Raw genomic sequence first — 26,878 nt, 5'->3', positions numbered from 1 at the left:
ACACCATATTTAAAAGCAGAGACATTACTTTGCCAGCAATAGTCCATCTAGTCAAAGCTATAGTTTTTTCAGTAGTCATGTATGGATGTGAGAGCTGAACTATAAAGAAATTGAGTGCTGAAGAACTGATGCTTTTTAACTGAAGACTCTTGAGAGTCCCTTGGACTGCAAAGAGACCCAATCAATCAATCCTAAAGGAAATCAGTCCTGAATACTCATTGGAAGGACTAATGCCGAAGCTGAAACTCGAAAAATTTGGCCACCTGATGCAGAGAACTGACTCACTAGAAAAGACCCCGATGCTGGGAAAGATTGAAAGACTGAGGAGAAGGGGACGACATAGGATGGGATAGTTGCATGGTATCATTGACTCGATGGACATGAGTTTGAATAATCTCAGGGAGCTGGTGATGGACAAGAAAGCCTGGCATGCTTTAGTCCATGGGTTCACAAAGTGTTGGGCATCACTGAGCGACTGAACTGAACTGATTTAATAAATATGAATGATATCATATCGATTAATTGAAAACATAATGAAGAATAAATAGTCTCTTAAATAGTAAGGATGGTACTTTGGAGTAGTTACGTTCCTAAGAGAAGCCAAGGCATAATGGTTATTACATATTTAAGAGGAAGATAACTAGAACTCAAAAAACTGAAGTATGAAAGAAGAATCTTATTAAACACAATATATCAAAGTGATTAGAATAAGAGCCCTGGATCTCATTTGAGGGAGGTATATGTTTATGTCCTGGATCTGGCTCCGTATTGAATAATTTGAAATTATGCTTTCTGTGCCCAATTTTCCTCATTTATTAAATGAAAACAATAGTACCAATCTCAAAGTCTTGCTGTAAAGATTAAAGAAAACATTTAATAGTTGTATTCTTGCTTCGGTATCCTCTTCTCTACAGTTCAGTAGTTGAATATCTTAAATATTATTTTAGATTCAATTACATTTATTCTTTTGTACAATTTATTTCATTTGAGATTCCATCCAGTGGTCCTGGTTATTGAAAAAATAGAAAATGGTAAGTACGATAGAATATTAAAATTTTTGCCATAAAAATCTAGACCTTTTTTTGAAATGTTACATTGAAGCAAAACAGTTATATCATTAATTGGTAGAGGATTTATTTTTTTTCACAACTGACACAACTAATATTCATGAATCTAGTATCTGAAAATCCAAACTTAAAAATATAAGTCATGAAAATAGGGAACAATTCTTTGGTGAGTTTTGTCAAAGAGTTCTGGATAGAATGATTTTTTTTTAAATGTGAATTCATTTCAATCTTCTATCCAACACTGAGTTTCCAATGTTTATATCACAAATGACTTATATAACATCAGAAAATCTTTTAGGGTTCAGGCTATAAAATAGAATGTATGCCTTGAATCCCGTACAAATTGGCAAGGTTCAGTTAGCTTGGATTTGTATTTGGCTACGTGACATTAGGAAAATTACTTATTTTCTCTATGCCTATTTCCCCCTCCTCCAAAGTAAAAAGGTGAAATTAGTATAATTTCTTAGATATATTTTCATATAAAATGAGATAAATCATTGAATCAGTTTCCACAGCTAGTGATACAAAGAGTTTAGTAAAATATGGTGATTTTTGTAACTACATAAACACAGAAAACACAAAGGAGCTATAAGGAGATGGTGTTATGAGTCAAATTGTATTCCTCCCAAATTCATATTTGACATCTAAACCCCCAGAACCTCAGAATGTGACCTCATTTGGACATGAAGTAATTGCAGATGTAATTGGTTAAGATGAGGTCATACTGGAATAGAGTGGATCTGTAATCCAATATGACTACTGTCCTTATTCAAAGGAGAAATTTAGAGACCGACACATAGACAAGGAGAAGATCCTATGACAATGAAAGCAGAGGTTTTGTTAATGCAGCAGCAGCAAAGGAACAACAATATTGCCAGCAAAACATTATAAGCTAGGAGAAAGTTTAAAACTTGTTTCTCCCTCATAGCCCTCACAAGGGGCAACTCCACTTACACCTCGATTTCATGTTTCAAGTCTCTAGAACTGTGAGACAGTTGATTTGTGCTGTTTAATCCACACTTTGTGGTATTTTATTATGGCAGTCCTAGAAAATTAACACAGATGGTAAATAGTAGTTATCTCTAAATCGAGAAATGATGAAAAATTTTAATTTTCTAATGTGTCATTTTGTTAAACTTTCTAATATCAATATATAGTACTTTTTATAACCAATATATGATAAAAGTTATACATCTATTTTATTTCATAATTTAGAAAATTAATAGTAAAATATGCTGATTATACTTTATATAGGACAACCATGTGAATTACTGTTTTGATAATATTTACCACACCCATAAGGCCTTACCTGTTTGATTTGAACTAAAATGAGTTAGAATTATGCTATTGGTACTAAACATAAAATCATGAAGAATTTGGGGAACTAAGAGACCCTACAAAGAATGACAGTTCAAATGCCACAATAGTCATTGTCATGGCTCAAAGCAGGATCTTGTAAAGCAAAATATGAGACTTTTTTTTTTTCTTGTTTTTCTTTCATGTGCCTGGTTAACACATTAGCCTTAAGATGGGCTCATTTTGATTTCTTAAGTATCGGAAAGCGCCTGATTAAGAGAGGGCGGAAATCAGATTTTTCCAATACAAGTGAAGTTAGCAGGAATTTTGTCTTAGTATAGACTCTTAAAAAGAGGGAGAGGGAACCAAAGTCATTATGTGAATGGGAAAGTCAGAAAAGAGTGTAATGGGATAACACAGGAAACTTACATAATATTCTCACTTACACAGATTTTTTTTAAATCCCTCGGTCTGCTGCTGGGCTGCTGCTAAGTCACTCAGTTGTGTCCGACTCTGTGCGACCCCATAGATGGCAGCCTACCAGGCTCCCCCGTCCCTGGGATTCTCCAGGCAAGAACACTGGAGTGGGTTGCCATTTCCTTCTCCAATGCATGAAAGTGAAAAGTGAAAGTGAAGTCGCTCAGTCGTGTCCGACCCTCAGCGACCCCATGGACTGCAGCCCACCAGGCTCCTTCGTCCATGGGATTTTCCAGGCAAGAGTACTGGAGTGGGATAATAGGCAATGTGGCAGACACAGGAATCACTCCAAATAAATATATATTACAGAATACTAGTCAAGTTCTGCATGCTACATAGTAGGTACACATTTCTTTATCTATTTTATATATAGTAGTCTGTATCTGTTGATCACAAGTGCCAGATGTATCCCTACCCCTCCTTTCCACTTTGGTAATCCTGTTTGTTTTTTATATCAAATTTCTCTTTAAGTATATCAATCAAATATTTATACAACCAGTTAACATTTTTCATTTTCTATACTTGAAGAAAATACTTAGTAAAGGTCATAATCATCCCTCTTTAAATATTATTCACTTTAATGTTTTTGAAGTTTAACAAGTCATCACTGTTCCTAACTTGTGTTTGCATCGTTTAATCATAAAACATTATACATTTCTTTTACTTAGAGTTGTTGTTAAACATCCCAAAAGCTCTTTGGAAGGGTCTCTGATGCCTCTTACAAGCTCTGTTTTGTTTATTTGCCCCTTTGGAGAACCTCCAGCTGACACCTGACTGCAGAGCCTTCTATACTGGTTTTGTTTATTCTGAAGGAAATCAATATTGTAAAGGTTACATTACTTGGCCCTCATTTTCACATTACTTTAAAGCAAAGAAAGGAACTGGGAAATTTTAGGTTTAGGATTAAGGCCCTTTACCAAGCATCTTGCAAGCAAAATCTTTGTTCAGTCTTACTGTCCAGATACTTCAGTGGTAATTGCAACAAACAGAGCTAAAATTTCCTCCCAACAGCCTTGTCTTAGCTGCTGAAATGGACAAATTCATGTTATGAACAATGCGACTGATTATGAAATTAAATAGAATTAAATAAAATGATTAATTCAGGGATTGTAAGTAATCACCATAAGAGGCAGAAAAAGGTGAAGCTAAGAAGAGAAAGAGGAGAAATTTTAAAGACCTTGAAGCTCCTTTTTGAACAAATATATTGATAAGATCATCATGGCCTCTTTACAAGTCTTCATTTTCTGAATTTTAAAAAGTTCCTTCAACTGCAAAGTTGAGTATATACTGTTATAAATGGTGAAATGGTGTGTTACTATTACTGGGAGCTATAACATTTTCCTGACCTCCTGAAAGAAGGCCATCTTGTCCTGGAGCACTTGAAGCACTAGAATTTCATCTTTTGTCTATTATTATAACATGAATCACAGAGATAGAACATCAATTATAATTAGGCAATGCATTTTAGAGCAGAATTTTTCCATCCATCTACACCCTTTGCTTTGGTAATGGCAGTGCTTTGCCTGCATATTGGCTCAAGTTTGTATATTACTTTGCAGGTTAGTTTCAGCTCACAATTCACTAAGAGGAACCAACTACTTCTTAAAGAAATGAAAGAAGCAAATCACTAATCATGGGCTCTTTCCACCTGCTGGTATCTGATTACTTATTAATTCAGTGGTCAGGGCTGAATGGTCTGTAACTTAGAAAGTCCTCTAGTCGTGCTTGTCTCCATGCTAGCCAGGGTTCAGATTACTTCTTTATTGCATTTAGCATAGAGCAAACTGCTTCCAGTTATTTTATTTGTTTTTATCTCCTCATTACCCATAAACCTCAAAGATTAGAAGCACAATGCCTTATTACACACTATATCACCGGAACATTCTTTCTCCCAAAAGGGAAATATTTGCTGTTGTTAAAATGCATCCTCAGGGCTCTATAAGACTAAATATCTCACAGAAAACTCTAAAGTTCTATTATGTACATGATAAACTCCCAAGGAAAATGTGCAGAGTGGAGATGATTATTGGTTACTGATTCTTCACATATCATTTTCATTTCATAAATATATCCAAAAGAACATAGTCTTGCAGTTTGAAAAATATAGTACATTAAAACATATTAAATCAGCAGAAGAAATTATTGATGTATATGAATCACCCGGAATGAGAGTTTAGTATTAGACTTAAATAGACTCATCCAGATAGGATATTATTATCATTACAACAAGAATAATAAATTATCTGTTAGCTTTAATGACAAGGAAATGTGGTATTATAATTAATCAAACATTTGGATTAATGCTATGGTGCCTATCATAGTTTTATGCAAATATGGCATGTTAAAAGTATTATTAAAATCATGCTGCAAAGAATTTAATAGATAATGAGTAAGATAATATTGAGGTGTTCACATTATCATAATTCTAAATAAATGCTGACTAATAGAGTTTTGATGACTATAAGACTGAATGAAATAAAAGTAAAGGAAATATCTACATGTCCCAATGCTAAGCACTGAAATTTCAAAACCAAGGTTAAATCAGCCACCCCTCAGGGTCCAGTAAAAGTCATTTATTCACTCTTTTATCACATACTTATTGAACATCAAAAATGAGACACTCAGTTGAGTAAGGGCTATAAGTACTTTAGAGGACAAGACATAGTCAAGTCCTCAAGAAACAAAAAGTCTCAAGGGCAATTTAAGCAGGTAAGCATACAACCTACGATATAAATGACCTTTCTCAGAGCCTGCAATAATCTAGATTCATGGAGCCAGTAAAGGGAAAAGTTGAAGACCATTTCAGACAGCCAAACAGTAAGGACAGTGGACTAGAATAGAAGAAGCATGGCCAGAGGAAAAAATGAGGTTTTAGAATTAAAGCAGATTTCAGATTATAAAAGGTCATTGTCATAAATTATGAGTATTTATTTTCATCCTAAAATATAACATAATTAGATAAAAATTAGCTGAATTTCATTGGATCAATATCATATTATGGACATTGAGAAAATACTTGTTTCAGGCCTTGTAATATCACACAGAAAATTAATAATTAAGCAAAAAAAAAAAAAAAGAAGCCAGTTGTATTTTAATGGGAGACGGAGAGGGTGGGACAATTTGGGGCAATGGCACTGAAACATGTATAATATCATATAAGAAATGAATTGCCAGTCCAGGTTCGATACAGGGTACTTGGGGCTCGTGCACTGGGATGACTCGGAAGGATGGTATGGGGAGGGAGGTGGGAGGGGGGTTCAGGATGTGGAACACGTGTACGCCTGTGGGAGATTCATGTTGATGTGTGGCAGAACCAATACAATATTGTAAAGTCAAAAAATATTAAAAAATTAATAAATAAATTAATTAATTAAAAAAAAACCTAAAAAAAAAAAAAACACAAAAAGCATTTTGTTAGTTCTGATGGTGTGGGTGGATAAGGAGAAGATGGTTCCAGTCCCTAATTTCAGACTACAGCTATTTGAATAGCCTTCTAGAGCAGCTACACAGTAATATGAAATTTATCAAGGGCACTCTAGCAAAACTTAATTTATTACCATTAAAGGCTGTGGGGAAACATTATGATAATGAAATTATTAGGACAGAAATTAGAATGTGGACTACAGGGTTTATAGGTATGACTTGGTTTACTTCATTCCATGACTTATTCATAAATTATTTATATGAATTTATAGGAAAAGTGAAAGTGTTAGTCACTCAGTCTTGTCTGACTCTTTGCAACCCCATGGACTGTAGCCTGCCAGGCTCCCCTGTCCATGAAATTTTCTAGGCAAGAATACTGGAATAGTTATCCATTCTTTTCTCCAAGGAATCTTTCTACCCAGGGATCAAGCCCAGGTCTCCTGCATTGCAGGCAGATTCTTTACTGTCTAAGCCACCAGGGAAACCCCATAAATGTATATATGTATGACTATAATTTATGATTAAATTATGGAATGTTATATATACATATATGTGTATATAAAATAAATGTTCAGTAGTTACTATGCCAGGTAATTTTGTGGTCGCTAGGGACACTATGGAATGATGAATAACACAGACTAGGCCATATCTCTGCCTTTGGGGAATTTACACTTTTTTGTATTATAAGCTTTTTACTGTGAGCCTCAGTTTAGAATTATATGAAGTTGCAAAACATGTTCAGTTTGGGTAAACTTGCCAACAGTAGGGTGTGTGTAAGATTATGGGGAGATTTTATAGCAAACACAATGAAGGGATGGTCTATGAAATACAGTTTGAATGAATATTTTGTTTTTAGACTTCAAACCGTGTTTCACTATATTGAAACTTCAGCTTGTATTTACATTTTGAAACTTGTAATCAAAAGAGAAATATTAAGTTTTATTTAAAAGTAAGGATTCTTACACTTTTCCTAAACTGACCATACTGGGCCTATTTGATCTTGTGGAACCTCCATAATGTTTCTGGATAGTATTTGTACCTCTTGAGTTGGGGTAGGGGAAGGGATGCCCACTTTGAAAGAGTCTCACATGTGAAAAATTCATTTGATATGGCAAATTTTATGGGATTTTATCTTTTAAAGACTTTAATTTTGGTTCCACAGAAAACTTAAGAGGAAAATTTAAATAACTCCCATATACTCCCTACTCTCACACATGCATGGCTCCCCCCATCAACAACATTACAATTTTTTGTGAACCTATGTTGATGTATCATAACCACTCAAAGTCTATATTTATATGATACTTCACTCTTGGTGTTGTACGTTCTATGAGTTTGAATAAATATATAATAACATGTAGCCATTATTACAATGGGTCTTCCATGGTGTTTCATGTGATAAATAACCTGCCTGCAATGCAGGAGATCCAGGTTCAATCCCTGGGTTGGGAAGATACCCTCTAGAAGGGAATGGCAAGCCATTCCATGTTCTTGCTTGGAGAATTCCATGGACAGAGGAGCCTGGAGGGCTACAGTCAATCCATGGGTCACTAAGAGTTGGACACAACGAGGCAACTTCAGCAATATGAGAACCATGAACTGCCAGATGTTCAAACTGGTTTTGGAAAAGGCAGAGGAACCAGAGATCAAATTCACAACATCTACTGGATCATCAAAAAAGCAAGAGAGTTCCAGAAAAACATCTATTTCTGCTTTATTGACTATGCCAAACCTTTGACTGTGTGGATCACAATAAACTGTGGACAATTCTGAAAGAGATGAGAATACCAGATCACCTGACCTGCCTCTTGAGAAACCTATATGCAGGTCAGGAAGCAACAGTTAGAACTGGACATGGAACAACAGACTGGTTCCAAATAGAAAAGGAGTTCGTCAAGGCTGTATATTGTCACCCTGCTTATTTAACTTATATGCAGAGTACATCATGAGAAACGCTGGACTGGAAGAAACACAAGCTGGAATCAAGATTGCTGGGAAAAATATCAATAACCTCAGATATGCAGATGACACCACCCTTATGGCAGAAAGTGAAGAGGAACTAAAATGTCTCTTGATGAAAGTGAAAAAGGAGAGTGAAAAAGTTGGCTTAAAGCTCAACATTTGGAAAACGAAGATCATGGCATCTGGCCCCATCACTTCATGGGAAATAGATGGGGAAACAGTGGAAACAGTGTCAGACTTTATTTTTTTGGGCTCCAAAATCACTGCAGATGGTGACTGCAGACATGAAATTAAAAGACGCTTACTCCTTGGAAGGAAAGTTATGACCAACCTAGATAGCATATTGAAAAGCAGAGACATTACTTTGCCAACAAAGGTCCGTCTAGACAAGGCTATGGTTTTTCCTGTGGTCATGTATGGATATGAGAGTTGGACTGTGAAGAAAGATGAGCACCGAAGAATTGATGCTTTTGAACTGTGATGTTGGAGAAGACTCTTGAGAGTCCCTTAGACTGCAAGGAGATCCAACCAGTCCATCATAAAGGAGATCAGTCCTGGGTGTTCTTTGGAAGGAATGATGTTAAAATTGAAACTCCAATACTTTGGCCACCTCATGCAAAGAGTTAACTCATTGGAAAAGACTCTGATGCTGGGAGGGATTGGGGGCAGGAGGAGAAGGGGACAACAGAGGATGAGATGGCTGGATGGCATCACTTATTCGATGGATGTGAATTTGAGTGAACTCCTGTAGTTGGTAATGGACAGGGAGGCCTGGCTTGCTGCAGTTCATGGGGTCGAAAAGAGTGGGACACGACAGCGACTGAACTGAAGCAACTAATGCTTACTTATTAGAATAGCATAGAGAGTATTTTCACTATCCTAAAGTACTCTGGGCTCCACCTATTCATTCCACTCCCTCTCAAATCCCAGAAAGCATTGATCTTTCTATCTCTTCATAATTTTGCCTTTTCCTGAATGTCATGAAATTGAAATCATATAACCCGCCAACAAGATTTCCCTTTCTCTACATCTTTGGCAATATTTGTTACTTAGTCTTTTTGAAAATAGTTATTCTAATAGGTGTGAGGTGATATCTTATAGTTTCAATTTGCATTTCTCTGAAGATTAGTGATATTGCACTGGTTTTTTATGTAACTTCAGAGAGGGCAATGGCAAGCCCATTCCAGTACTCTTGCCTGAACAATCCCATGGACAGAGGAGCCTAGTAGGCTCCAGTCCATGGGGTTGCTAGGAGTCGGACACAACTGAGCAACTTCACTTTTATTTTTCACTTTCATGCATTGGATAAGGAAAGAGCAAACTACTCTAGTGTTCTTGCCTAGAGATGCCCAAGGACAGGGGAGCCTGGTGGGCTGCCATCTATGGGGTCGCACAGAGTTAGACACGACTGAAGTGACTTAGCAGCAGCAGTTTGTGTAACTGTTTATCCTCTGTATATCTTCTTTAGAAAAATGTCTATTTGTAAAAAGAAAGTATTAGTCGTGTCTGACTTTTTACCACCCCAAGGCCTGTAGCTTACCATTTTCCTCTGTTCATGGCATTATCCAGGCAAAGATTCTAGAGTGGAGCCGTTCCCTTAGCCAGGGGATCTTCTGGCCAGTGATCAAACCCAGGTATCCTGCATTGCAGGCAGATTCTTTACCATCTGAGCCAGCAGGGAAGCCATGTGTATGTTTTTTTTTTGGAAACATGTCTATTTAGACATACCTAATTAAAGATTACGGAGAAGGCGCTGGCACCCCATTGCAGTACTCTTGCCTGGAAAATCCCGTGGATGGAGAAGCCTGGTAGGCTGCAGTCCATGGGGTCGCGAAGAGTCAGACACAACTGAGCGAATTCACTTTTACTTTTCACTTCATGCATTGGAGAAGGAAATGGCAACCCATTCCAGTGTTCTTGCCTGGAGAATCCCAGGGACGGTGGAGCCTGGTGATCTGCCATCTATGGGGTCGCACAGAGTCGGACACGACTGAAATGACTTAGCAGCAGCAGCAGCAGCAAATAGAAGATTGCAGAGAAGGCAATGGCATCCCACTCCAGTATTCTTGCCTGGAGAATCCCATGGATGGAGGAGCCTGGTAGGCTATAGTCCATGGGGTCGCTAAGAGTCGGATATGACTGAGTGACTTCAATTTCACTTTTCACTTTCATGCATTGGAGAAGGAAATGGCAACCCACTCCAGTATTCTTGCCTGGAGAATCCCAGGGACAGAGGTGCCTGTTGTCTATGGGGTCTCACAGAGTTGGGCAGGACTTATGTGACTTAGCAGTAGCAGTAGCAAATAGAAGACTGAGCATCTTCGGTGGCTCAGCAGTAAAGAATCCACCAGCAGGAGACACAGGTTCAATCCCTGGGTCAGGAAGTTTCCCTGGAAAAATGTATGACTACCCACTCCAGTATTCTTGCCTGGAGAATCTCTGGATAGAGGAGCCTGGTGGGCAACAGTCCCTGGGGTCACAAAGAGTTGGACACAACTGAAGTGACTCAGCACACACACATGCAAATAGAAGAATCAGTTTAGATCTTCTGCTCATTTTTTAATTGGATCTTTTCCCTGCTATTGAGTTGTGAAAGTTATCTACATGTATATTGGACATTAATCCTCATCAGATATGCAAATTACCAGTATTGTCTCCCATTTAGTAAGTTACATTTCATTTTGTTGATAGTTTCTTTGCTGTGAAGAAACTTTTAAGTGTGGCATAGTCTCACTTGTTTACTTTTGCTTTTGTTGCCTTTGCTTTGGGTGTCAAGTCCAAAATTATTCATGAAGACAAATGTCAAGGAGCTTACTGCATGTTTTCTTTTAAGAGTTCTATAGTTTCAGATTTTACATTTAAGTTGTTAATCCATTTTTAGTTAATTGCTGTGTATGTTATATTATAGTATTATAATTTCTTTCTTTTGCATATGGCCGTCCAGTTTTTCCAACACCATTTATTCAAGAGATTGTATTTTGTCATTGTATATCCTTGACTCTCCTGTCATAAATATATTGACCATATATGTTAGGTTTATTTCTTGGCTCTCTCTTCTGTTCTATTAATCTATCTGCTTTTATGCCAATATCTAATGTTTTGATTATTAGTATAGGGAATGTAATGCCACCAGCTTTGTTCTTTCTTCTCCAGATTCCTGTAGCTATTTGGGTTTGTTTGTAGTTCTAAACAAATTTTAGGACTGTTAAATTTCTGTAAAAAAATTGTTATCGAAATTTTGATAGAGATTGCATTGAATCTTTAGATTGCTTTGAGTAGTATGGGCATTGTAACACTATTAATTTTTCTGATCCATGTACACAAAGTATCTTTCCATTTATTTGTGTATTTTGTAATATTGAGTTTTTCAGTTTTTTGCTGCTGCATACACAATTTAGAATTAGTTTGTAGATAACTACAAAATAACTTGCTTGGGTTTTGATTGATATTGAACTAATTTGTGGATCTAGTTGAGAGGAACCGATATCTTTAAAATATTGAGTCTTTTTATCCATAAGAATGGATTATCTTTCTATTTATTTAGTTTCTCATCAAGGTTTTGCATTTTTTTTTCTCATAGACATCTTTTACATACCTGTTTTTAGATCTATACATTTTATTTTTTCATTCAAGTGGGTGGTAATTTAAATGATATTGTGTTTCCTTCGTATTTCATTTTCTAATTGCTGGTATATGGAAATGTGACTTCAGGATATTAGTCTTGTCTCCTGCAAATTTGCTATAATCTACTAGTAGTTCAAGGAAGGTTTCCATTGATTTCTTTGGATTTTCTGCATAGATGATCATGTCATCTATGAACAGACAGTTTCATTTCTTTCCAATCTGTATACTTCTTGTTTTCTTTTCTAGTCTTACTGCATTAGCTAGAACTTCCAGTACAATGTTGAAAAAGAGTAGTGATAAAGGACATCCCTGACTTGTTCCTGGTCATAGTAGCAGAGCTTTAAGGTTCTCATCATTAAATATGATATTAACTGTAGGTTTCTATAGGCCTTCTTTATCAACTTGAGGAAGTTTTCCTCTATTCCTAGTCTGAGAATTTTTATTATGAATATCTGTTGGATTTTGTCAAACACTTTTCTTATTGCATGTATGAGTGAGATCAATTTGACATTTTTTTAGTCTGTTGTAATGAAGGATTATTTTAATTGGTTTTTGAATTTTGAACTACCCTTGCATATAGGATAATCCACTTGGTTCTGATGTACAATTCTTTTTGTATATTATAAGATGTGATTTGCTAACATTTTGTTGAACATTTTTGCAATTATGTTCATGAGAGATATTGGTCTGCAGTTTTTTTCTTTTCCCCTTGTAACTGTGGTGTTGGAGAAGACTCTTGAGAGTCCCTTGGACTGCAAGGAGATCCAACCAGTCCATTCTGAAGGAGGTTAGCCCTGGGATTTCTTTGGAAGGACTGATGCTAAAGCTGAAACTCCAGTGCTTTGGCCACCTCATGCGAAGAGTTGACTCATTGGAAAAGTCTCTGATGCTGGGAAGGATTAGGGGCAGGAGGAGAAGGGGACGACGGAGGATGAGATGGCTGGATGGCATCACTGACTCGATGGACGTGAGTTTGAGTGAACTCCGGGAGTTGGTGATGGACAGGGAGGCCTGGCATGCTGCGATTCATGGGGTTGCAAAGAGTTGGACACGACTGAGCTACTGAACTGAACTGAATGTTTTTATTAGATTTTGGTATTTGGGTAATTCTGGTCTCATAGAATGAGTTAAGAAATATTCCCTCTGCTTTTATCTGCAGAAAAACATTGTGATGAATTGTTGATATTTTTCCTGAAATGTTTTATAGAATTTACTGGTGGACACACACATATGTCTCTGTTTTGGAAGGTTATCAGTACTGATTGAATCCCTTTAATATATATATATATATATATATATATATATATATATATAGGCCTATTTTATTGTGTTCTTGTGTTCGTGTTTTGTGCATCTGTGCATGCATGCTCAGTCTCTTCAGTCATATCCAATTCTTTGTGACCCCATGGACTGTAGCCTGTCAGGATCCTCTCTGCATAGGATTCACCAGGCAAGAATGCTGGAGTGGGTTGCCATGTACTCCTTCAGGGGATCTTCCCAACCCGGGATGGAACTCATATCTATTATGTCTCCTGCATTGGCAGGCAGGTTCTTTACCTTTAATGCCACCTGGGAAACCCTTCTGCAGCTTGTGTCTTTCAAATAATTACTCCATTTCATCTAGGTTGTTGAATTTATGGGTATAAAGTTGTTCATAGTATTCTTTTACTAGTCTTTTAATGCCCATGACAGCATGGAAGCATTAGGTAGCTCAGTGATGTCCAACTCTATCTGACTCCATGGACTGTAGTCTACCAGGCTCCTCTATCCATGGAATTCTCCAGGCAAGAATACTGGAGTGGATAGCCATTTCCTTCTCCAAGGGATTTTTCCGTCCCAGGGATCAAACTTGGGTCTTCTGCATTGCAGGCAGATTCTTTACTGTCTGAGCCACCAGGAAAGCCCTAGATCTGTAATAATGTCCCCTCTTTCATTTCTGATATTAATAAATTGTATCTTTTCCTTTGGTTGGATAGCCTGGCTAGAGGCTTACCAGTGTCATTGATATATTCAAGGACTCAGCTTTTGCATTTGTTGATTTTCTCTATCGATTTATCATTTTCAAATGTATTGATTGTTGCTCTAATTATTTCTCTGTTTACTGTGGATTAAATTGGTTGCTCTTTGTCTAGTTTCCTAAGGTAGACTCTTAGAATATTGATTTTAAAACTTTTCTTTGTTAATATATTCATTCCATGCTATGAATTTCTCTTTAATATGCTTTCCCTGTGGTAGTTTTTGTTTTAATGCCATACATAATTTATATTTCACTCCATAGTATACCTTTTAATGAAAACATAATCTAGAATAATCAATACAGTAATTGATACAACACTCCTTTCTGTGGATTCAGGTATTGTTAGCATGCCTTATGCTGCATAACCTTAAGGATATAAACATTTAAGGTAAGAAACAAACTGGTAAATTAATAGTTTTCAAGGAAAACAATTGTGGTTGGAAATATGACCTGGAAGGCAAGACCACTTCCTCAGGTTACAAAAATTCTGTTGCCTCTCAACAGTTACCTGTTGCTTTAATGCTGTTTCTAAACTGTTATTGACTGTGTGGATCACAATAAACTGTGGAAAATTCTGAAAGAGATGGGAATACCAGACCACCTGACCTGCCTCTTGAGAAACCTATACACAGGTCAGGAAGCAACAGGTAGAATTGGACATGGAACAACAGACTGGTTATAAATAGGAAAAGGAGTATGTCAAGGCTGTATATCGTCACCCTGCTTATTTAACTTATATGCAGAGTACATCATTAGAAACCCTGGGCTCGAAGAAGCACAAGCTGGAATCAAGATTGCTGGGAAAAATATCAATAACCTCAGATATGCAGATAACACCACCTTTATGGCAGAAAGTGAAGAGGAACTAAAAAGCCTCTTGAAGAAAGTGAAAGAGGAGAGGGGAAAAGTTGGCTTAAAGCTCAACATTCAGAAAACCAAGATCATGGCATCTGGTCCCATCACTTCATGAGAAATAGATGGGGAAACAGTGGAAAGTGTCAGACTTTATTTTTTGGGGCTCCAAAATCACTGCAGATGGTGACTGCAGCCATGAAGTTAAAACTTAGTCCTTGTAAGGAAAGTTATGACCAACCTAGATAGCATGTTCAAAAGCAGAGACATTACTTTGCCAACAAAGGTTCATCTGGTCAAGGCTATGGTTTTTCCTGTGGTCATGTATGGATGTGAGAGTTGGACTGTGAAGAAAGTTGGCACCGAAGAATTGATGCTTTTGAACTGTGGTACTGGAGAAGATTCTTGAGAATTCCTTGGACTGCAAGGAGATCCAACCAGTCCATCCTAAAGGAGATCAGTCCTCGGTGTTCATTGGAAGGAATGATGCTAAAGCTGAAATTCCAGTACTTTGGCCACCTCATGCGAAGAGTTGATTCATTGGAAAAGACCCTGATGCTGGGAGGGATTGGGGGAAGGAGGAGAAGGGGACAACAGAGGATGAGATGGCTGAATGGCATCACCGACACAATAGACATGGTTTTGGGTAAACTCCAGGAGTTGGTGATGGACAGGGAGGCCTGGCATGCTGCGATTCATGGGGTCGCAAAGAGTTGGACACGACTGAGCGACTGAACTGAACTGAAGTAAATAATAGAACTAATAGTCCAGGGAATTCTCAAGATTGAAAGAAGTGTTTGCTATATTAAATCAAGCTCAGACTTTAAAAGTTGTTCACAGAACATTATGTATATTTTGCACATCTAACTTTCTTGATGCTATGTAGTCTATGGCAGTAGAAGGGATTGGCATAATAGCAGTATTGAAAAATTTGAAATTGAACCTTCTTGAGTGAACACATTTTTTAAGAAGTCGTTTTTTAAAATATCTATTGCTAGTAAATGGTTTTCAGTTTACCTGAAAATGTGTTTGTTTTCCCTTTAATATTGATAGTTTTCCTAAGTATATGATTCTATATTGACAAATATTTTCTCTTGTCACTTTGATTTTATGAAGTAATATTTTCTTTGCTGTTAAAAACAATCCTGTCTAATAACCAATTCTTTGTATGCAATCTGTCTTTTCTATTAGGCTGCTTTTTGATCTTTGTCTTTGATATACTTTAGATATAAATTTCTTTGTCATGTGCATAGAATATGATGCCTTTCATGAGATGGAGGACTTATATTTTTCATCAGTCTTGGTGAATTCTAAATGTATTTTTAAGTATAGCCTTCCCATTGTCTTCTTTATTCTTTTCTGGAACTCAGATGAGATGTCTTGTACACCTTTTTGTGTTACCGACTGCGTCTTTTCTCAATTTCAAATTTTTCTCTTTCTTTGCACTGAATCATAATTTAAGACCAATCCAGTAAGTGTTTCTACACTTGCTTTTGATTTGCTCTTTAAGCTATCCTAAGATTGTATTTTATTTTGTTCTGTGTTTCTTTCATGGCAATACCTTTAATTACCAGAAGTTTAACTTAGCTTATTTTTAAGTATGCAGTAATATTCTAAAATTCTGTCATTTTTATTTCTCACTCATTTAAAAATTTTGTATGGATTCTTTTTAAAACCTCCTATATCATTATTTTGGGCTTCTCTGTTAGCTCAGACAGTAAAGAATCTGCCTGCAGTGCAGAAGACCCAGGTTCAATCCTTAGGTCAGGGAGATCCCCTGGAGAAAGTAATGGCAATCCACTCTAGTATTCTTGTATGGAGAATTCAATGGACAAACCATAGAGTCACAAAGAGTTGGACATGACTGAGTGACTAATACTTTCACACTTTCCTATAATTATTTTATAATCTATATATAATATTTCCAATCCTGGATTATTTGGGTATAAATTTGTTTTGAACTATCCTGGCTAACTCATGCTTATGGTAGTCTTCTCGTGGCACTTGGTACTATGCTTTTTAATAAACTCAGATTTATTGGTACTTAATCTGGATCACAAAGATTTGGACATGACTGAGCACACACACATAATCTAAATGAATTATGGGACATCTGTGTTGAGAGATGCCTTCTATAAGGGTCCAAGAACCAAAATTCTATGTTCTGTAAAGTCATTCTCATCTACACACTTATGTTTCAACAATTATGAAGAAATGAGAAAAGTTATGGCTTCCGTATTCAATAGCAACCTAGATTTAGCTTGTCTTGTTTATTGTTTTGTTATTTTTAGATAACTTCCTTGTTTTTGTGAGTTCAAAATGTTTAAAAATATTTTATATAATTTACCTAGCATTTATATATTTTATTGATTATATTTATAAAATATATATTAAAAATACCTATGTTTTATTGATTTTATATTCTAGAATATACTATGACATTTACTGGAGTAGTTTTCATTAATATTGAAATTTTCTCAAAATTTATCCTTAGTAATTCTTACCTATACTACTACTACTACTACTAAGTCACTTCAGTCATGTCGGACTCTGTGCGACCCCACAGATGGCAGCCCATCAGGCTCTGCCTTCCCTGGGATTCTCCAGGCAAGAACACTGGAGTGGGTTGCCATTTCCTTCTCCAATGCATGAAAGTGAAAAGTGAAAGTAAAGTCGCTCAGTCGTGTTCGACTCTTCGTAACCCCATGGACTGCAGCCTACCAGGCTCCTCTGTCCATGGGATTTTCCAGGCAAGAGTACTGGAGTCGGTTGCCATTGCCTTCTCCAATTCTTATCTATCAGATCAGATCAGTCACTCAGTTGTGTCCGACTCTTTGGGACCCCATGAATCGCAGCACACCAGGCCTCCCTGTCTATCACCAACTCCCGGAGTTCACTCAGACTCACGTCCATGGAGTCAGTGATGCCATCCAGCCATCTCATCCTCTGTCGTCCCCTTCTCCTCCTGCCCCCAGTCCCTCCCAGAATCAGAGTCTTTTCCAGTGAGTCAACTTTTCACGTGAGGTAAAACAAATATTGACTCATAGGTTAAATTTAACTTAATCAAATTAATCCTACCTTTTTATTTAATGAAATGTTGGTTTTAGTACTTAATCAAGTATTAGGAATCAAAAGTCTTAAATTAAATTTTAGAAATCAGTGTAAGATTTTCACTACTGACACAATGGACACATTATAATGGTACATAGACATTTTTACATAGTTGCAAGTATTTTCATATATATATTTGCAATTAAAAAGACTATCTTTCTAAATTTGTGTGAATTTATTCATTTAAAAATTGAAATCTCCAATGAGATTTGAATACATATCAAAATGTTCCTTTAACGAGTACTTTAAGCCTTCAGCAGTGTAATGCAGAAAGACAGCAAGGGAATGTTATTTGGTAGCAATGGTCAGAATATTAGTTACTTCCTGAGTGCTTAGACAAGCTGGAAGAATCCCAAGCTGGTTCCTACTTAAATTATAAAAGGCAAGCATGGCAAGACCCTCACTATTAACACATCTTTGTAACTTATACTAACTTATATTAAAGTCTACCTTACAAGAAGGATGGAAAAGTGGGTTTTTTTCAGACACGTATCTGTGCCCATGAAAAAAAAAAAAAAAAATTGAAAGGATGTATCTAAATTCTTAAATATATTTGTTGAATGGAAATTCTTTTGAGATTCGTTTTCTACTTGTAAATGGATTTTTTAAAATTATTTTCAAAAAATTATTCCTTGTAATATAGCTAGATTTATCTCTATACTTTTTTCATGAAATATATCATACACTATTTTGAGAACACATTGTTACAAAAGGTTCTTAAATATACTGTTAATATATTATGAGCAAGAAGCATGTAAGGCATTCTCCCAATTTTCTTCATTATTGATGTAATATTAAGAGTTCTAGACATAATTCAATGCCAATAAAATAATACCATACTATAAATATAAAAATTCATAAAGAATTAATTATAACATTGAATAGAAAAGTTTTCAAAAATTGTTTTATTGTCATCTTAAGCATCACTAGAACTCATTCTAAGTGAGTTACTATTCTTGAATTTTTTTTCAAATAGTTTATGGTCATGAAGCTCATTAACAGAGACTAGGCAGATTAAAATTTAAGTGTCATGGTGAGTTATCTCAGCACCTGAAGTTGTATGCAAAACTACTATCCAGAATGTCAAAATAAAAGCCAATGTCTTCTGTTTTCCTCAACAGGGACATTTAAGCAAGACAGTTCTGTGTTCCTTGCTATGTTAATGACCCTATCCCCCAAGTAGCATAGGCCAGTGGCCTCCCCCCATAATTATGAGATCAATAGATAGTCCTCATACCACCAACAGTCTCCAGAGAAGCAGTATAATCCAAGTTAGTGATACATATAGGAATATATACCCAAGTTTTGCATTGATATGATTTATAGGTCTTTTCCTCTCTCTCATTATATATCATGTCCTAAAATGTCTATATTTTCCCCAAACATATGATCTTCTTCTGATATAGATATCTCAGACAACCACAGTGTCTTATATTATCCATATTGCACAGTTCTTTTAAGACTAACCTTTGAAGACTCAGTAAGTGTTGACCATAAAATATTTCTGATATCAACATGTAAAATTTTACCCTTCTTGTTACAATGTGGTGTTGTTGCCATTTTAATATTTTTACAACCAATTGACATTTTTTTAATATATTGCTCAATTCTTCAAGGCATATATATTGGGCACTTTTTTTCTATAATTTCCATAAATTTATTTTTGTCTGCAAATTATAATTTTTTGTATTTTAATTTTATAACCCTAGTTTCTTATGAGTATGTATATATGTGTATAAAAGAAATAAATAAGTCATGCATATCATTAAAATATTTGTAATGAATTAAATAACTTACTCTGCTAATATTACAAACTAAATAATAGATTTTTTTAAACACTTTATGTTCTTTGTGTTTGGAGATTGTTAGATACTAGCAAAACAAAAAGCCACATGAGTTGCACAGATGTTTTCATAATGTAAAATATTTAATTTTATTCAATGTCAATTTTTTTCTTGATGTTCAGTCACTCAGTCATGCATGACTCTTTGCAAACCCATGGACTTCAGCATACCAGACTTCCTTTAGCATTACCTTACACAAATTTTTAATCCTAGATAAAATTGGGACTAATATGTAACTTTATATTACTAATGAATTTTAATTTTAAATGCAGTATAAATAAAAGAATGATTAAAATTTTAAAATTGCTAATGCTTGTAGATAATACATGTATGACCTCAACAAAGTCACATAGAAAGCTCAATTGTACAGACCTATAGTATATATGTATTCAAGTAGTATGTTACTACTGTTGTTGTTTAGTCACTAAATTGTGTCTAACTCCATGGACTGTAGCTTGCCAGGCTCCTCTGGCAATGGAATTTCCCAGGCAAGAATACTGGAATGGGATGTCATTGCCTTCTCTAGGGGCTCTTCCTGACCCAGGGATTAAGGCTGCGTCTCCTGCATTGGCAGGTGGATTCTATGCTTCTGAGCCACCAGGGAAGCTATGTCACTCAGTTCCGTTCAGTAGCTAAGTCGTGTCTGACTCTTTGCGACCCCATAAACTACAGCACGCCAGGCCTCCCTGTCCATCACTACCTCCCGGAGTTCACTCAAATTCACATCCATCAAGTCGGTGATGCCATCCAGCCATCTCATCCTCTGTCGTCCCCTTTACCTCCTGTCCCCAATCCCTTCCAGCTTCAGAGTCTTTTCCAATGAGTCAACTCTTCGCATGAGGTGGTCAAAGGGATGGAATTTCAGCTTTAGCATCATTCCTTCCAAAGAACACCTAGGACTGATCTCCTTTAGAATGGACTGGTTGGATCTCCTTGCTGTCCAGGGAACACCACAGTTCAAAAGCATCAATTCTTCGACGCTCAGCTTTCTTCACAGTCCAACTCTCACATCCATACATGACCACTGGAAAAACCATAGCCTTGACTAGATGGACCTTTGTTGGCAGAGTAATGTCTCTGCTTTTGAATATGCTGTCTAGGTTGGTCATAATTTTCCTTCCTAGGAGTAAGCATCTTTTTAATTTCATGACTGCAATCACCATCTGCAGTGACTTTGGAGCCCACAAAAATAAAGTCTGACGCTGTTTCCACTGTTTCCCCATCTATTTCCCATGAAGTGATGGGACCAGATGCCATGATCTTGGTTTTCTGAATCTTGAGCTTTAAGCCAACTTTTTCACTCTCCACTTTCACTTTCATCGAGAGGCTTTTTAGTTCCTCTTCACTTTCTGCCATAAGAGTGGTGTCATCTGCATATCTGAGGTTATTGATATTTCTCCCGGCAATCTTAATTCCAGCTTGTGCTTCCTCCAGCCCATTGTTTCTCATGATGTACTCTGCATATAAGTTAAATAAGCAGGGTTTATGAACTCCTTTTCCTATTTGGAACCAGACTGTTGTCCCATGTCCAGTCCTAATTGTTGCTTCCTGACCTGCATATAGGTTTCTCAAGAGACAGGTCAGGTGGTCTGATATTCCCATCTCTTTCAGAATTTTCCGCAGTTTATTGTGATCCACACAGTCAAAGGCTTTGGCATAGTCAATAAAGCAGAAATAAATGTTTTTCTGGAATTATCTTGCTTTTTCCATGATCCAGTAGATGTTGGCAATTTGATCTCTGGTTCCTCTGCCTTCTCGAAAACCAGCTTGAACATCAGGAAGTTCACATTTCACATATTGCTGAAGCCTGGCTTGGAGAATTTTGAGCATTACTTTACTAGCGTGTGAGATGAGTGCAATTGTGCGGTAGTTTGAGCATTCTTGGCATTGCCTTTCTTTGGGATTGGAATGAAAATTGACCTTTTCCAGTCCTGTGGCCACTGCTGAGTTTTTCAAATTTGCTGGCAAATTTGAATGCAGCACTTTCACAGCATCATCATTCAGGATTTGGAATAGCTCAACTGGAATTCCATCACCTCCTCTAGCTTTGTTCGTAGTAATGCTTTCTAAGGCCCACTTGACTTCACATTCCAGGATGTCTGGCTCTAGGTGAGTGAGTGATCACACCATGATAATTATCTGGGTTGTGAATATCTTTTTTGTACAGTTTTTCTGTGTATTCTTGACACCTCTTCTTAATATCTTCTGCTTCTGTTAGGTCCATACCATTTCTGTCTTTTATCGAGCCCATCTTTGCATGAAATGTTCCCTTGGTATCTCTAATTTTCTTGAAGAGATCTCTAGTCTTTCCCATTCTGTTGTTTTCCTCTATTTCATTACATTCATCATTGAGGAAGCCTTTCTTATCTCCTTGCTGTTCTTTGGAACTCTGAATTCAGATGCTTATATCTTTCCTTTTCTCCTTTGCTTTTCGCTTCTCTTCTTTTAACAGCTATTTGTCAGGCCTCCCCAGACAGCCATTTTGCTTTTTTGCATTTCTTTTTCATGGGGATGGTCTTGATCCCTGTCTTCTATACATTGTCACGAACCTCCATCCATAGTTCATCAGGCTCTCTATCAGATCTAGTCCCTTAAATCTGTTTCTCACTTCCACTGTATAGTCATAAGGGATATGATTTAGGTCATACCTGAATGGTCTAGTGGTTTCTCCACTTTTTTCAATTTAAGTCTGAATTTGGCAATAAGGAGTTCATGATCTGAGCCACAGTCAGCTCCTGGTCGTGTTTTTGCTGACTGTATAGAGTTTCTCCATCTTTGACTGTAAATAATATAATCAATCTGATTTTGATGTTGACCATCTGGTGATGTCCATGTGTAGAGTCTTCTCTTGTGTTGTTGGTAGAGGGTGTTTGCTATGACCAGTGCATTTTCTTGGCAAAATTCTATTAGTCTTTGCCCTGCTTCATTCCGTATTCCAAGGCTAAATTTGCCTGTTATTCCAGGTCTTTCTTGACTTCCTACTTTTGCATTCCTGTCCCCTATAATGAAAAGGACACCTTTTTTGTGTGTTAGTTCTAAAAGGTCTTGTAGTTCTTCATAGAACCGCTCAACTTCAGCTTCTTCAGAGTTACTGATTGGGGCATAGACTTGGATTACTGTGATATTGAATGGTTTGCCTTGGAAACGAACAGAGATCATCCTGTCGTTTTTGAGATTGCATTCAAATACTGCATTTTGGACTCTTTTGTTGACCATGATGGCTACTCCATGTCTTCTGAGGGATTCCTGTCCACAGTAGTGGATATAATGGTCATCTGAGTTAATTTCACACATTCCAGTCCATTTTAGTTCACTGATTCCTAGAATGTCGATGTTCACTCTTGCCACCTCCTGTTTGACCACTTCCAATTTGCCTTGATTCATGGACCTAACATTCCAGGTTTCTATGCAATATTGCTCTTTACAGCATTGGACCTTCCTTGTATCACCAGTCACATCCACAGCTGGGTATTCTTTTTGCTTTGGCTCCATCCCTTCATTCTTTCTGGAGTTATTTTTCCACTGATCTCCAGTAGCATATTGGGCATCTACAGACCTGGGGAGTTCCTCTTTCAGTATCCTATCATTTTGCCTTTTCATACTGTTCATGGGGTTCTCAAGGCAAGAATACTAAAGTGGTTTGCCATTCCCTTCTGTAGTGGACAACATTCTGTTAGACCTCTCCACCATGACCTGCCCGTCTTGTGTGACCCCACAGTCACGGCCTAGTTTCATTGAGTAGACAAGGCTGTTGTCCGTGTGATCAGATTGACTAGTTTTCTGTGATTATGGTTTCAGCGTGTCTGTCCTCTATTGCCCTCTCACAACACCTACCATCTTATTGGGTTTCTTTTATCTTGGACAAGTGATATCTCCTCACTGCTGCCCCTCCTGACCTTGAACGTGGAGTAGCTCCTCTCCGCCCTCCTGCACCCGTGCACCGCTGCTCCTTGAACGTGGGGTAACTTCTCCCGGCTGCCGCTCCTGAATTCGGACCTGGGTTAGCTCCTCCCGGCCGCCACCCCTGACCTCACACGTGGTGTATCTCTTCCCGGCTGCTGCCACTGACCTCAGATGTGGGGTAGCTCCACGCGACCGCTCCTGCGCTATCGCAACCTGGCACTCTGGGCCGCCACCCCTGACCTCGGACTTGGGTAGCTCCTCTCGGCCTCTTCCCAGCCCCGACCTTAGATGAGAGATACCTATATGGTCCTATAGGAAATCAACTCTGTTGGCAACTTGATCTTGGACTTCCAGCCTCCAGATCTATGAGACAACATTTTTCCATCATTTAAGACACCCAGCTTGTGACATTTTGCAACATTTTGCCATGCCACTCAGTTCAGTTCAGTACAGTTGCTCATTCGTGTCTGACTCTTTGCGACCCCATGAAGGGGGTCGCCAGGCCTCCCTGTCCATCATCAACTCCAGGAGTTCACCCAAACCCACGTCCATCGAGTCAGTGATGCCATCCAGCCATCTTGTCCTCTGTTGTCCCTTTTTCCTCCTGCCCCCAATCCTTCCCAGCATCAGAGTCTTTTCCAATGAGTCAACTTTTCGCATGAGGGGGCCAAAGTACTGGAGTTTCAGCTTTAGCATTACTACTTCCAAAGAACACCCAGGACTGATTTCCTTTATAATGGACTGGTTGGATCTCCTTGCAGTTCATGGGACTCTCAAGAGTCTTCTTCAATACCACAGTTCAAAAGCATCAATTCTTCAGTGCTCAGCTTTCTTCACAGTCCAACTCTCACATCCATACATGACCACAGGAAAAACCATAGCCTTGACTAGACAGACTTTGTTGGCAAAGTAATGTCTCTGCTTTTGAATATGCTATCTAGGTTGGTCATTACTTTCCTTCCAAGGAGTAAGTGTCTTTTAATTTCATGACTGCAATTACCATCTGCAGTGATTTTGCAGCCCAAAAAATAAAGTCTGCCACTGTTTCCACTGTTTCCCCATCTATTTCCCATGAAGTGATGGCACCGGATGCCATAATCTTAGTTTTCTGAATGTTGAGCTTTAAGCCAACTTTTTCACTCTCCACTTTCACTTTCATCAAGAGGCTTTTGAGTTCCTCTTCACTTTCTGCCATAAGGGTGGTGTCATCTGTATATCTGAGGTTATTGATATTTCTCCCAGCAATCTTGATTCCAGCTTGTGTTTCTTCCAGTCCAGCGTTTCTCATGATGTTCTCTGCATATAAGTTAAATAAGCAGGGTGACAATATACAGCCTTGATGTACTCTTTTTCCTATTTGGAACCAGTCTGGTGTTCCATGTCCTGTTCTAACTGTTACTTCCTGACCTGCACATAGGTTTCTCAAGAGACAGGTCAGGTGGTCTGGTATTCCCATCCCTTCCAGAATTTTCCACAGTTTATTGTGATCTACACAGTCAAAGGCTTTGGCATAGTCAATAAAGCAGAAATATATGTTTTTCTGGAACTCTTGCTTTTTTGATGATCCAGCAGATGTTGGCAATATGATCTCTAGTTCACTGCTGAGTTTTCCAAATTTGCTACACTAAAAATCAATAATTTTGAACCTGGCATTTCAGAAAACATAGATTAATGGATATCATACAGTAAACAACTCTACAGTGGATTTTTTAATGAAGAAACCTAAAGTTTCATAGATGTTGAGTGTTAGGAACCTTATATTCAAGGAAGTGTTTAATTTTTCACATAAGGGAATGAGGAAGCTAGTCTGACACTAGCCTCCCAATCTTTAAGATTTTACATAATATAAAGCAATATAGCAAGGTGATTAAAAGCAAGAATGACAGAATTTGAATATGTAGCTTTTATTTCACATGCTTTGCTGTGCTTAGTTGCTCAGTCTTGTCTGACTCTTTGCAACCCCATTGACTGTAGCCCACTAGGCTCCTCTGTCCATGGAGATTCTCCAGGCAAGAATACTGTAATAGCCTCCTCCTGGGAATCTTTCTAACCAGGTCTCCCACATTGCAGATGGATTCTTAACCATCTGAACCATCAGGGAAGCCCTTATATCACATGTGAAAGAGAGAAATATACTAAACTTGTCTATTTCATTTTTTTCCTATGCTAATATATGAAAATATGCCAATATCTGTTTACATTCTTTGATAATTAAATATTAGCAAATGCAAAGAACTCTATAGCACAGTGCACACTCATCAAATAAGAGCTATTGTATGAGTTTTACAGAGTATCAGGGGCATGTTTCTGCTGGATGGTCTTTCTGTTCATTATTTCAATACTTTGTTTTATCTTGTTTCTATGGTTGTGGTTTTTTTTTAAACAGCAGTATGTTAGGTAATGTTTTACTGGTAGACACAATTTCCAGTCTCACCTTGAAAGCATGCTCACTTGGTAGTGATCTGCATGCTTTCTGATGTGCATCTAGGCACTTCTAGCAATTACAGAGCTTGCATTTTTTATGACATTGTACCATAAATTTATATCCCAAACCAGAACTGTTTGTGCTGATGATCTTCGTGAGTGACTAGTTTTACATGTAAAGCATTTGGTCAAACACAGATGTATCCTTGCTGTTTGCCATGATAAATGACGTTTTATTCTATTCTATAACTTCTCACAAAAGATGGAATCTTTTTAGAGTTCATACTGTTCATGGGGTTCTCAAGGCAAGAATATTGTGGCCTCCTTTCTCCTAGACTTTTTGCTGTAAATTTCTTGGTTACAAGGATTGATAAGTGTCCCTAGATACCTGAATATCAGTGTAAGCTTACTTGTCTAGCTTCATGCTTGCTGTTTATGTTTTGACCTTAGGATATTTACTTAGCTTTTTTAAAGTCTGTTATATATTTAAAATAATTTTTACACATATTTTATCAAGTGTTTCAACATGTGTGGCAGGAGACTAAACATTGCAAGAAATAGCAATTATGATTGATTTTTTTGAGTGGTATACAAAAGTGACTGAGCACAAGTAAAGATAAGATGGCCAATTTGAAAGCTTTTGAAGTAGTTATAATGAAAGAGAAGAATGATTAGGACTAGTTTCAACAACAATGAGTAAATGTGGTCAAAACAGGATACATTTGGAAGTAGAGTCTAATAGGAGTCATTGAAGGATTAGTTATGGATTGAGGGAATCATAGAGGAAAATGTGCTTTCTAAGAGTTAAACCTGAAAAACAAGGAAAATGGAAGTATAGTTAATTACCTGGGGAAAAATGAGAGCAGCACAAAAGTCCC

The 26,878-nt window shown here is 37.3% G+C and overlaps 1 pseudogene; it reads right to left on the bottom strand.

Moving 5' to 3' along the window:
• The window catches only part of LOC100141023 (condensin-2 complex subunit D3-like), an 85,101-nt pseudogene extending 59,041 nt beyond the window's left edge, over nt 1-26,060 (bottom strand).
• Nucleotides 26,061-26,878: the final 818 nt, after the last annotated feature.

The sequence above is a fragment of the Bos taurus genome, chromosome 6 (genome assembly GCF_002263795.3).
Source record: "Bos taurus isolate L1 Dominette 01449 registration number 42190680 breed Hereford chromosome 6, ARS-UCD2.0, whole genome shotgun sequence".
NCBI classification, from domain to species: domain Eukaryota; kingdom Metazoa; phylum Chordata; class Mammalia; order Artiodactyla; family Bovidae; genus Bos; species Bos taurus.
Note: the sequence above shows the minus strand (reverse complement) of the source record. Positions and strands in the feature narration are given on the sequence as shown.